Below are 14,735 nucleotides of genomic sequence, written 5' to 3' on the forward strand. Positions count from 1 at the left end.
AAGTTCAAGGTTAAGACAATATTTTTTAAAAAATTTCACCATCTACTAATCTCAATATTTTATCACTAAATAAGAAATCAAAAATATTCTTATATGCTTCAATTGGTTCAAATCTATTTTGAAGTGAAAAAATAGTTTGATCTACTCAGCATATATAAAGTAATCAACTCTAAAGATTCTTCAGGGGACTTAGTGATTTCCTTATCCATATTTTCATCAAATTCTTACGAAAATCAGGTTTATATTCATCACATATGCAATTTCCTCAGTAGAAATCATAGCACTCATAGTACACATAATTTTTTTTTTAAAATAACATATATAAGTAATTGTTTTTTTGAAAATGGGGACCCCAAAAAATATGAGGCCCCAAGCGATAGCTTTAGTGGCCTAGTGGTTAAGACGACCCTGAAGTAAAGGGGGGCTAGGCCTTATCTTACCAATCTAGCTAATGAGGTAATAAACCCCTACTAATTAACAAGCCTGAAGAAAATAAGATCTAGAGAAAACTAAATTATTGTATTGGCTTTACATGTTGAAGAATTATCATTAAAAGAAGAATTATTAATGCTTCATAATTACGTATATTTAATTAGTAGTACGTTATGTACTTAATTAATTGATATTCATGCACTCCTGGTCCTCTTGGGGTCTGCATTTTGCTAGTCTCATCAAGAATTATATATGCATGTTGGCTTGGTACTATGTTACTATTTTTTGTCCCAAATCGGCATTGTATAAGAAAGTGGGAATAAGTAAAGACTATATAAGTCAAGGCCTATAGCCAAGATAAAGCATCTTTGCGCTTGGGGCAATGACGCAGCTAGTGAGGTTCTAACTGAGGCGCGTCTATTGCTGGTTGAAAACTATTTCCAAACCCCCTCTTCGGCCTTGGTTCTGCCTTGGCCATCGACAATTTTTGGAAGGGCTCCCTTTTTTAGGGTAAAGTCCTACAATTCTTAGTTCAATACTCCCTGTTCCTAATTACTTGTCTATTTATGGATTGACACACCTATTCAGAAAACAATTAATGACATAATGAGTTTATTATTTTACCACTATTAATTATGAAGTGGATGTAAAGTTTTACATTTTTCAAAGTAATTAATCATTTAATTGAGGGTATAATAGGTAAAAAAAATTGTTCTTTCTTGATTTGTCAAAATGAACAAGTAATTAGGGACAACTAAAAAGAAAAATGGGCAAAGAGGAAGTATTTGTTATGCTAGCACATTTATGTTGAAAGATTTAAAACTTTCAAAGTGTTTTAATGCTAGGAGGACAAAAATGTGTGAGGTTTATACAAAAAGTGTACAAATAATTGATTTTAATTTAATTTTAGCATGGACAAAATGATCCTAAAAGGATATATTCTACTAATTTAGAATCTATCTATAACTAACATAAACAATATAAATATGGAGGAACAAGCTAGTTATGTAAATATTCTTATCATATTTATTGATTATAGTATGGAATAATTGCATTTTGTCTCACTATTTAATAATTTCATATCAGATTTCAAGTCAAGATAGAATCACACTAGATTCACATTACATACATGTATCTAGGACACTAGGTATGCCAGCGAGATATGAGAATGACAAGTGAGATGGGAACTAGATACACATAATATACATGTTGGAAAAAAAAAATACTACAATATTGATATTGGACTAGAATTACAAAGTAGAAAATAACTTATTACAAATACTATGTCGTGGCAAGCCACTGTCTTGAAAGCAATTTCGACCAGATTTCGGTGCAAATCATCGTAGCTGGTTGCTCCCCAAGGTTTCTACAGTTACTCTCAAACACGTGCACTTGTGATTGAAAGTTTGAAAGTTGCCAAAAATATATTCTAAGAATAAGAAGAAAGAAGTAGCATTTTTTTCTTCTTTTTGGTGGTGTTGTAGTATCTTATGATTTGCAAGAAGAGAAGTTTCAAAGAGAAGAAGTAATTTCTTAGAAATGTATGTGAATGTTAATGACATTAAAGGTCATTACATCACACTTAACGAAATCTAATTTGGAACAGATATGTAATTATCTCCTTTGTAACGTAATATCTTGTATGCTTTTCATTACTCTTAATTAATTATATTAATATCATTCATGTATCTGGTGTGATTCACACGTATCTGAGACACTAGATGTCAGCGAGATATGAGAGTGACGATTGAGATGGGAAGAAGGTGAGGGAGGCGAGCAAGATTTGTCTATGTATCCCAGATACATGTGAATCCACTTGAATACAATGTATCTAAAGTAAATTACACCTAATTTTGACTCCATGTATCACAAGATACATGTATTTGAGCGCACTAAAATTTAGTAAGATTTGTTATATTGTAAACTAACATCTATATAAGCATTAGATCCTAAGATTTCTATAAGTTATCCTATAAATACGGGTTCTAAACATACCTACTTCTACACTTTGTCAATGTACGGCTAAAGTATTTATGCCCACTTGGGTAATTCAAGAGTTTTGACAGACAGTGATCCACTATTTTTCTGCTACATACGAGTGATCTAACCTGAAATGTCCATTACAAGATTTCTTTTTTAAAAGATGCAGATCTTTATTTCAAGGAAATGATAAGTCTATAGCTGTCAATATGGGCTGATTTAATCTAGTCCAGTCTTGAATTTTGATGGGATGAATTGGGCCGGCCCACCATTTTGATGGGCTTGAAATGACTCTATGTGGGTTGTGGGTCGTATATTTCTTAAATCTAAATTCTAACCTAAGAAAGCTAAAACATAAATAAATATTTAGAAAGAAGATATTACGTAGTAGTGTTGTTAATCAAATTTCTAGTTAAATTATCCCAAGAAAAAGGAGAAACGAGAGAGAGGAAAGAGCGGTTCCTTTTTAGAGATTTGGGAAATTTACAATTTTTTTATTTACTTGTTTTTATTCAACATAACTTTGTTTAAATTTTAAAACTTTGGTCTTTGGGCATCGTAATATATATGACGGACTAAGGCCTAATTTGTTCTCATTAAGAATTAGATATATGAATTTGTATAGGTTATCTGCATAATTAAGATGTTGTCTCTAGAACTGAATAGTTAATGATTCAGTAGGATTGTTTTTCAACATCTAAATGTACCTAATCTATTCATATGTACATAATAAACTATATATACAATTCAAATAAAATTTAATTAAATATTTTTAAAAAATAATAAAATAAAATCATTATTGATTTTCAAAAAATGAAGCACTTATACTTGCTAGTGATGATGGCGATAGTTTGTAGTGGTGATGATAATGGTAATAGTTGTTAGTGGCTAGTAATGGTGGTGGTAATAGTTATGACGATGGAGGTGGTTGGTGTTGTGTGACTATCATAATAGTGGTGATTGGCAGGGGCGTAAGCACGGACACCCTTCGTCGGAAAAAGTTACCGCATATATAAGTAAAATGATACATGAAGTGATTAAATAACATATTTTGGACACCCTTGACATAATAGGTTGTTATAACCTAGTGGTTTAAAATGTCTTTAATATGTGTTTAGACATCTTTAATGAGTCAATGCTCGCTTGGTGGTGGTTCTAGTGCTGATGGTGAAGTTTGTTGGTAGTAGGAATTGACTATAGTGGTGATAGTGGTTGATAGTGGTGATGGAGGTGGGCCCGACTCCAAAGACAATGGTGATGATGGTGGCGGCAATGATATAATCATAACGATGGAGGAGGTACGTGTAGTAGCAATTGACAGTAGTAGTAAACAACGATGGTGGTTGGTGGTAGACGACAGTAATAGGTTGTTGACAATTATGGTGGTGGTGATTGTACTGGTGGTTGTTGTGATGACAAGGGTAGTTAATGCTGGTGGCTGGTGATTGAGGATAGAGTGATGGTGACTAGTATCTCCTCAAGAATACATCTTAATAATATTAAGGCTCAGTTCTAAATCTTAATGATTAAGAGTTAAAACCTGTTTAGACTCATTAAGTACTTAAATCTTAATGAAAATAAATACACTTAATAATTCAATATCTCAATCATTCAGATTTAGACCTCTATTAAGTGGAAACAAATTGATCTAAGTAGATTATAAATTTTGGTTCCTCCTCTTAGTTGCTTTATTAGTTCTCTATTTTTTTTTTATCTGGTCCATGAACTGCCTATATCGATTAATTCTCATGGGATGACAAACTTATTTTGACCGAGCTAAAATAACCATGTTCTTAAATGTTTCCTATCATATCAAATGATCTAAGTAGATTATAAAAAAATTTCTCTCTGGATAAACTTACTTTATCTATGAAAAAACAATATATATGATATGACTATACGAGTTACTTGTGCATTTAGCAGTTTATGTTTCGTATCCTTCAACAAATGAAACATGAAAAGAAAGTTAAATAAACATAAATTCATTAGTTTAATTCTGTGTAAGGGTCCATCACCATCAACTTGTTAGTTGGTGTTTTTTTTTAATGTTTTCAAATTAACATGTTTGTTTAATTAGCTTAATTTAACTTGAGAAAAATGATAAACAAATATACCAAGAATATCTTTTGTCCACATCATGTACTTGTCAATCGTACTCTATCGTTCTTATCTCCTTGTCATTCTTGTCTCAATATTGTTCAAATTCAAAATACTTTTTACTTTCATTTAGTGCTTCCTCCTATACTATTTGATTATTTGATTTTGACTTGATACAAAATTTTAAAATATAAAAATAAATTTTGTAGTCTTAAACATAACAAATAAAATGTTGAAAATAAAAAATTGTCAAAAAGGAAAATAAATCTTTTTTTTTAAAAGACAAACAAATTGAAACGCATTGAAGTAACTTATTTCCATATACTAGTCATCATAATATTTTCTTGCACTAGTGCTGTAAACCATATAGTATGTACTTTAAAATTTAATTTATTTATTGCTGTGTGCATATTGTGTGCTAATATTATTTTGTTTTTATTTTTATTTTAATATGAACTAAAAAAAACTATACAATTACATGTCTAGAGAAAAAAACATCATCACAACAAGGAAAATGTGTGCATATTGAGTATTAGATGCATATAATATTCTTCTTTATCGAAATTGCGATAGAGATGAACCAAAGCTACTATAAAATGGATCCACCAATTAGTTGCCACGAAAAAAGCTTCATCACAAAAGATATACTCAACTATAAGATGCATATAATATTCTTCTTTATGTTTTCTTTTTTCTTTTTAAATTGGGGGTGAGGGAGGAGAAATGGGAGAGGGGAAAGATTACTGATTTTTAATTTTCGTCCCTTCAAAGTTTTTTAAGTAACAAATAAGTAGTTGAAAATGTACGAACAACGAAATAATATAAAAATTCGTAAGATATAAGTTCAGTAAAATAATTATGTCTCAAGGCAAAAGAAATTATGCCTAAGGCACAACTTATACCCCAATACTTAAGTGTCACAAGTTATGTCTAAAGGCAAAATAAATTAAGTTCAAGACACAAGTTATGCCCAAGGGAAAAGTTCAGTGACCTAAGTCATGCTCCAAGTCATAAGTTCAGTGGCACAAATTATGTCTGTGACATAAGTAAAGTGACACAAGTTATGCTTCAAAAAAAAAGTACTCCAACACTCTTGCTTGTGAATCAGATATTACAAAACTTATAATTTCAATGTGATACAACTCTCTCAATTTTAGTTGGGAAAGAACAACAAAATTCATCTGAATGGTCCAATAAAAAATAAGAGGAGAGCGAAACACCAATGACGCATGAAGTGAATGCCCAAAGTAAACAATTTTCTAAAAAAATTGACTGAATTTAGACCATTAACCCATAAATTTTCGTTAAATAAGCACTAGAAACAAAAATTATAAATCATAAATTCAAAAGGTAAATGACAAATAACCACTTATCTTTCATGGCATTATTTTCTCAAAAAGCAGCCTGTAATGACCCTAAAGGTCATTTTTGGAAATTTTCATAAAATGACCGTTTTTCCCGTTGCCCCGAGTCCTAATTGTTGTATTTTCGAAGTTGGTTTGAAGGAAAATTGATGAAAAGTTGAGTTTTTAAGAGTTAAAGTTTGGTTAAAAGTGCTATTTCGAGTCATTTGGAGTTTCAAGACTCGAATCGGATTTCCGTCGATTCCAACGGTTTTAGAATGTCGAAACGGGTCTATGAAAATTTACGGAGTCGAATTTGGAGTTAAAACGAAGATTTGAGGTCCTAAATTGCTAAAATTGTGAAATTTTGATCAAGAGTTGACTTTGGTCAACAAACGAGGTTCCGGTGCTCGAAATGGAATTCCAAGGGCACCGTTGGATTCAGGGGGTGATTCTAAGCCTAGAATGAGTCTTGGTTGAATTTTTAGATACCCCGAGTGCGTTTTGAGTTTTTGAGCATAAAAGTTTCTTGACGCCTTATCGGATACCGGGTCAAGGAGACCTCGAATTCAAATTCCAACGATTTCATTGAGTCCGAAATGTCATTTTCAAGCTAGTAGCATATTTGGTTTGTGTTTGGGAAGTGCCAAATGAGTTTTGGGTGAGCTTTTAAGCTTCTTGGATGCTTTGACACTATTTCAGCAAATTGTGACAACTAAAGGGTTCATTATTAGTTTTAAAGGTCGAAAAATTATTCCGAAGGTTCTGAAATTTCGAGCATGAATTATAGGACTTATCTGCAAATTTTGGTGCATTTTCGCTAACCCGAGATTGGACTTTTATCGCAAATAAGAAATAATTGTTAACCGAGTAGAAATGATATTTGACTGGGCAAACGAGCATAAAATTGAGCTCCGATTGAACGAGCAGGTCCGTATCATTATTTAAGGCATTTACAAAAAAGAATCGGGTCATTTCACTATCGTATGAGGAAATTACGGCCTTTTTAGTGAAAGATTAACTGCTGTTTTTCTGGTGCATAACAGCCATGTACTGTTATAAAAATCTCAGACTGTGTTCATTTGGTATTTTGAGCATATCGGGAGTTCTAGAGATCGGAATGGAGTGATTCTTCCGGGTTACTTCTTGAATTAATATGAGAGTTAGTATTCAATCTTCAATTCGACATTTTCTCATAATTTCTTTATCTGGTTTTTTTTTCCTATCCGTAAATCTCTTGGAAAAAATTGGGGTTTTATCGATTTGGACTCCCTTTTTGATGAAAAAGGTATATTTATGATCCTTATGTTATGGGTAAACTGATTTTAACATAAAATTATTAATTCATCGATTATTTTCATCATATTAACCGCGTACAATTTGGACTTTCCCGGTAAAGTTAAAGTTTGATAAATTGAGAATTTCAAGGTCGATCTTAACTCCGTTTTTGATGAAATTTCATATTTGAACTTATCTAAGCATGGGTAAGATGTTTTTCAAGAGATATTTCATTTTCGAGTCGGGGTTTCGGATCCGAATATTTTAGGCTTCTTCAAGAACGTGGATTTTCCTTCAAATTGAGTTTGTGAATTGATTTCAACTCCGTTTTCAAATTGGTTTTCACCATTAGCTTCCAAATACTTTAAGGATCATTTTACATCAAAAATTTCCAGATTTGGGTATCGTTTTCCGGTATGAGACTTTTGGACCGTTTTGCCCTTTTTCCCTAAATTTCTTGATTTTGGTGTCATTGGACTCGAATTGTGATTGTGAATAATTGTTTGAATAGATTATCGTGATCCGGATTATACTCGGAAAGGAAAGGCTCAAGTCAAGTAACTTTTGGAGTTCGTTTTAAGGCAAGTGGCTTCCAAACTTTGTAAAACTCTTAGACTACGCATGACTACTTTCCTAATTGTGTTGGGGAGTAATGGGGATTGAGGATGGGTTTTATTTGTTGATTGAAATTGTTGTAAATGAAAGATGGGGAATAAAACGAGCTAAATGTGTTATATGTGACTTGAATTTGTTGAATAAGTCATGTGATAACTGATATTGAGGGGATAGAAGAGCATGAGTAGGCTATGATTGATACAGACATTGATGTTGAGACAGATGATGTGTAATACTATGATGTGGTCGTGATATGGTTGTGATTGAGACAGGTGATGTGTAATACTATGATGTGGTCGTGATATGGTTGTGATTGAGACAGATGATGTGTAATACTATGATGTGGTCGTGATATGGTTGTGATTGAGACAGATGATGTGTAATACTATGATGTGATCGTGATATGATTGTGATTGATGACATGTGCATATTCATTATTCATCCCATGTGTGAACTATCTGTTGCATGAGTTCTGAGACACTGATATGAGGATGGATGGATATGAGACACAGTTGAGACTAGCTCCGGCTAGAGATATATGAGATGGACTAGCTCCGGCTAGCGATTTGGATGCCGATGGGATCTGGTTCCGGCGGTGATACATGGTCCATGTGTGGCCCCCATGGGTTCTGATTTGAGTATTCAGCGCGGACTGATTACGTCAACAGATGTGTATCGTAGGACAGACATGCATCACGACTACATGACATCATTATTGCATTTTGCATCGCATTTGCCTTATCTTTGTCTGTGATGTGTGGATTGTATCGGTTTACCCTTCTTATGTGGAATTTGATCTACTTGCTCTTATTTGTTGATCTGAGGTTGATGAGGATATACTGTTGGTTCTGGCTGTTGAATATGATCTGTTTAGTATAGGTTGGTTGGTTTGCTGCTAGATTGAAGTTTCGGTGGTTCGGTTGGGATTGAAAGGAGTTGTTTGTAGCTGCTAGTTTTGCTTAGTTTAGAGTTACTTGCGAGTACCTGTGGTTTTCGGTACTCACCCTTGCTTCTACACAATTGTGTAGGTTGACAGCTCTCTCAGATTCGGCTTAGTATTTTCTTTAGCAGATTGAGCTTCGGGACATACTCGAGAGGTAGCGGTTCATTCCAGACGTGCCCTTGAGTTATCTTTACTTTCAGTTTTGTTCTATTCGAGAACTATACTCTGAGACTTGTATATTTTTATTCGAATTCTGTATTTATAGGTTTGTACATATGACAACCAATTCTGGGTAGTGTTGAGTCTTAATTAAAGTCTTCCGCTTATTTATTATCTATTATTCTCGTATTTCTACTTCTCTATCGTTGTGGTTGGGTTAGGCTGATATGTCCGGTGGGAAATGGACACGTGCCATCACATCCGGATTTGGGGTGTGACACAGCCCATCTTATGTTTGATGATCAAATAGGAGAAAATGACAAATAACCACTTATCTTTAGGTAGTATGCTTAAAATAGTCTTTTAATTATTAATTGCTAACACAACCATTGATTTGGCATTAGATCTCGTGAATGCGAAGGTAGTGGCAGATGGACCGCAACATAATGCTCGGGGTGTTGAAACTATTGAATGCTTGGTTGACAACATGACGGAGCAGATCAACAATGCCAATAAAATTTTTGAAAGTGATGTCGAAACTAATTCAATTGCTTTGATGAATGCCAAGAGTACAAGTGGGGGAGTGGAACTGGTACATGAATCTAAATTGGGCTGTGGTGACGAAGAAAAATCACTCAAGTATTGAATTGGTTCGCCTATTAGTAACACAGTGCAACAAGTTGTAGATAGTCAAACAATGAATTCAGGTGCTCGAGAAATTGTTCCACAGGAGGTCATGTGTTTTAACACTTTTGATGCTCTTATTGTGCATGAGATCAATTCATCTCAAGTTAACTCTACAAATGAATTAATTATTTCTAAGGAAAAACAAGGTGTGACAAGTACTCTGAGATGGATAGATATAGCAGATGAAGAGGAAGAACAAGTCACGTCTCCTCCTATGCAAAAGAAATTGAGCCCAACAGCTCCTGCTTTTGTGCCTAGTACTGCCAAGTTAGTAACTCCCCGGCAAGGTTTGTCACCATCAACAAATGTTGTTGCAATCTTAAGTGATCGTTTGGTGAGATCTAATATTGAAAAATTGGCTTCACTTGCACCGATTAACATTAACAAACAACTTCAAGTTGGTGGTAGTAGTACTTTGTCCCCAAATAAGTTTGCTAACCTAGATGATGAGGACATCTCTGAGAAGGGTGAGGAAGGTGAGGAAGAGGAAATGCTGGATTATTGTTTTGCAACTGCAGCTAGGAATGCAGATATTTCTCCTAGGCAACAACACAACAACAAAACGAAGCATGAAAGAAAGCATAGTTGGGATGGTAAAGTGACTGAGGAATTTGTTCCAAGGCAACTACCGATGCGACTCACAAAGCAAAATCATATGACAGTATAAACAACTTCAACAAGATTCAATAAAGCCAAGAAGTGATGCACTAGATTTGAAAAAGAAGACAAGAGAAACATATTCCAGGTTCCTTTTGAAGGTCAATCTATATTGTGTAGTTCATACATTTGTAAAAGGAAGTTTGAGGTTGATAACTCAACTTTCTCCTTGGCCTTTATGATTTTTCATTACTTAAGAATCCTCACCTGTAATATCATCATAGAGTGTATTATAAACTTTGTGATGATCATAGAATATCTAGTTCTCTAGCTCGTATTTTCTTCATGGTTGTTAATTAGTAGAGGTTAGGTACCTCATTAGGATTGGTAAGGTAATGCCTAGCCTCCCTTGGTTGTACTTATTCCTATTGAGAATTTTTTATGATTATTATTAATAAAAAGCCACTAGACCACTGTCTAGTGGTATAAATTTGCTTTTAAAAAAAACATTTTTTTAAATTTTCTTTAAATTTTTGCCTAATTTTAATTGATATATTTAATTGGAATTAAAGGAAAAAGATTAACTACGGACACTAGAAATTTCTGTCAAAATTTCCAAATTCGCAATATTATAAAAATACACCAAATACTATATAGACAAATCAATTAGGGTTGTGCAAAAATCGAACCGAAAAAAGTGTTATTGGTTTATTGTTATTGGATTATTGGGTTAACGGTTCCTTAATGTTGATATCCATCTTATTTTATTATTTCAGGTTATGATGTCGAAATATTTGACATGTGGAAGACTTCATGATATGTTGAAGTGTCAGAAGTTTTTATGTACCCTTTATTGTCTTGTATTATAGCTAGCTATCTAACTCACTAATTATTAGACAAAATAACACTAGTTATACGGTTCAAATAGTTTACATTATTTTGTTGTGTTGTTGGTACTATGAAATTATGGATTAGTGGTTATTTTTGTTGTCGATATATGATGTAAATTAAACTTTTCAGAATGATTGTTGTAATTATTTTTATTATTTATCAATATGAATGAGCATAACAAGCATTAAAAATGTGGGGGAGTCGGTAATTTATAGTTGCGATAAGAAAAGTCGTTAAAAGATTGTATTGTATTGGGATCTCTCCCGATGATTCAATATCGCTGTATTTGATAAAATAAAGGTGAGTTCATATAAATTTTTAGTGGCCTTTACAATTGCTTCTAATGGTAAACCCCTTTATGGACAATTGATGGGTTTTACCGGCAATAACAAATGCTATTAAAAGGTAGAAGGTAGCATATTTTATAGGTAATTTTGGTGGCCATTGTAATTGCCGGTAAATAAATGACGCTAAAATTAATTATTTTAGTGGCAATAATTGGTGTCTTTACCAGCATTTGATGAAATTACCACTAAAACCTTTAGCGACGCTGGATTCAACGGCTAAAGTTCTTTAGCCAGTAAAAGTTTTTGCGGTAATTTTTATTGCCGCAAAAGGGAAAATTTATTACCTTTAATGATCATTTTTGTTGTAGTGTCAACTTGGTTGGGGCCGTGATGTCCCACCAACTTTGGATCATTTGCTTTAATCCTCCTTGCATCTGGACACCTGCACATGTAGCAAACTTCCTCCATAGCTTTTGGGATATGGGGGATGTTAGAAAAATGTGGGACATTGTTTCCTCTTCTAATGCTTCACAACAGTAGCACCTAGATGCTATATTCACTTTCATTCGTTTAAGATTATCTTCCGTGGCAATTCTGCCCTTCCATATTCTCCACACCAGAAAATTAATCTTAAACGGCATATCTTTGCACCACATATTCTTTCTCCATTCTTCTTTGATCTTTTTCCACCGCATTATCTCAAAAGTTGTTTGTACTGTGAAATTCCACTTGTACTTCCCATCCACCAAGGTCTATCCATGTCCCATTCTGAAATATTTGGCTTTATGTTTTCTATTATGTACTCCCCCATATCTTCCGACACTATCTGTAACAATTTTCTCTGGTCCCATTCTCCATTATTCACAAACTGTTTAACCTCTATTTCTTCCTATCCACCCCCTTGCTCTTCCGTATAATACAAAGCCCCTTGTTTGGTCCATTTATCAAACCAAAAACTAGCTTCTCCATTTTTAATTTGCCACCAAATGTTAGGTTATGTTTCTTCTCTTATCTCAATTATTTTTTTTCATGTCTGGGAAGCCCCTTTTCCCATTGTCATTACTGGATGCACCTTCTTACAGTATTTACTCTACATAAAAGTGTTCCACAAAGTGGTTGAAGTTCTAAAGCTCCACCACAATTTCCCATATAAAGCATTTGATATATCATGTAATGATCTCAAACCAATCCCACCTTCTTCTATAGGATAACACATATCCTCCCATGAAATCCAATGTTTTCCTTTTTCTCCTCTCGTCTTGCTCCAAAAAAAACCAACAAACATTTGATGTATCTGGTCGACTACTTTCTTTGGTGGGCTCATGGCAGATAACAAATACAAAGGCATTGATTGTAAAATGCTTTTTATCAGTACCAACTTTCCTCCATATGATAGCCATTTATTATGCTAGCTTGAAATTCTTCTTTGAATCTTTTTCACCAACTCCTCAAAATGTGAACATTTCTTTCTCCCATAATATACTGGACAACCTAAATATGTAAAAGGAAAGGATCCTTGCCTAATTCCAGTGAGCTTTCTTAATCTTATAGCAACAATCAGTGGAGTGTTGTCATGAAGATAAAAGAAGCTTTTATTCAGATTTACCAGTTGTCCAGAGATCTTTTTGTAATCTCTCAACACCCATCATTTTCTTTATCAATGCTTTTTCTCCTCAGCAAAATAAAATGGTATCGTCTGCATACGATAAATGGTTTATTTGTGGACTCCACTTAGGCATGTCGTACCCTTTAAACTCTCCATCAATGTGCAACATGTTAAGACCCCTAGCCAATACCTTCGCAATAATAATAAACAGAGTTGGGGACAAAGGATCCCTTTGTTTCAGACCTCTTGACGACTTGAAAAAATCAAACAATTGCCCATTCACAAGAATCGAGTACCAATTATTTCAAATCAGTCGCCATATCTTATCAATAAGTAATTATGAGAAGCCGAATCGTCTAAGTACTTTAATCAGTAACACCCATGATACTCTATTATAGGCCTTGGCCATATCCAACTTTACGACCACATTCTGATATTTTTTCCTCCTATTAATGTCCCTTATGATTTCTTGAGCTAATAATACGTTCTCTGTTACGCTTTTTCCTTTAACAAAACCCGACTGATTCTTTGAAATGATAGCTGGTAAAAATCTTGTAATCCTTTGATGTATCTGTCTTGATATGATTTTGTTTGCAAACGTGCTTAGGCTCACTAGTAGAAGATCCGCAAAATGCTTAGGCTTCTTTTTTTTTGGTAATAGCACCACGTTCGTGTATGTAATATATCTAGGCAGATCGTGCCCACAAAAGAAAGCCTTCACCATGTTTGTAACATCTTGGCCAATCACCGTCCAACAACTTTGAAAAAACTTCCCGGAGAAACCATCTGGTTCGCTCGTACTATCCTTATTTAGTGCAAAAACAACCCCCCTGACTTCCTCCATTGTAGGTATTTCCCTCATCTCTTCATTTTGCTCTTGTGTGATTAATTTTGGAATCATCTCTAGCAAATCCTCCTTCTCTTCACCGTCTATTTCACTAAATTGCTTTTCAAAGAAGGCTACTGATTCATTACCAATATTTTCACTAGTATTAATGCAATCTCCTTGGGCTGTAATGATCTCCGAAATGAACAATTTTTTCCTCCTACCCTTCAGGCAATTGTGAAAGAATTTGGTATTCCTATCACCATCTTTAAACCATTTCATCCCGGCCTTCTATTTCCAAAATTCTTCTTCTAAATACCTGAATTTTTTCAATTCCGCTTCACCCCTCTTCAGTTCCTCTCTATTTCTGCCTATAGGGTGTATTTCCAGTTGAACTTCCTTATATCTGATCTCTTCTTCCAATGATTGAATTCTTTGGAAAATATCCCCAAACGCTTCTTTACTCCATTTCATTAGAGCCAATTTGATTTTTTTGATCTTGGCCTGGAATTTCGTGAACGGGGTTCCCCTAAAATTCACCCTCCAGTTTTCTTCAATTACTTTCATAAACTCCGGGTGTTTTGTCCAGAAATTCAGAAACTTAAACGATTTAACCACTTTCCCCTCCTCTAAGTTGCATATCAAATGTAAAGGTGCATGATCTGATCCCTGCCTAATTAAATGATGTACTGTGCTAGATGGGAAAATATCACCAAATTCTCGATTACACACCACTTTGTCCATTCTTTTAAACTTGCAATCTTCTTCCACTCTCCCATTCCACCAAGTAAATTTGCTTCCTACACTCCTTATTTCCTCCAAAGCACAATTGTTTAGACATTGACTAAAATCCATAGATTCATGTGTTGTAAACTCTAGATCCCCCTTGTTTTTCTTCGTCGTTTAATATCACATTAAAATCGCCTCCCACTAGCCAAGGCATCTGATTCTCTTCCACAATTGATTCCAAGTTCTCCTATAATTCTATTCTGTC

General features: G+C 34.1%; 1 non-coding gene across 1 annotated transcript; it reads left to right on the forward strand.

Annotated features, from left to right (window-relative positions):
- The first annotated feature begins 796 nt into the window (after positions 1-796).
- LOC125866452 (U4 spliceosomal RNA) lies at positions 797-950 on the forward strand. The gene has a single exon (XR_007446510.1). It is a non-coding gene; the product is annotated as a U4 spliceosomal RNA (small nuclear RNA).
- The last annotated feature ends 13,785 nt before the right edge of the window (positions 951-14,735 follow it).

This window comes from Solanum stenotomum, chromosome 5 (genome assembly GCF_019186545.1).
Source record: "Solanum stenotomum isolate F172 chromosome 5, ASM1918654v1, whole genome shotgun sequence".
Lineage (NCBI taxonomy): Eukaryota > Viridiplantae > Streptophyta > Magnoliopsida > Solanales > Solanaceae > Solanum > Solanum stenotomum.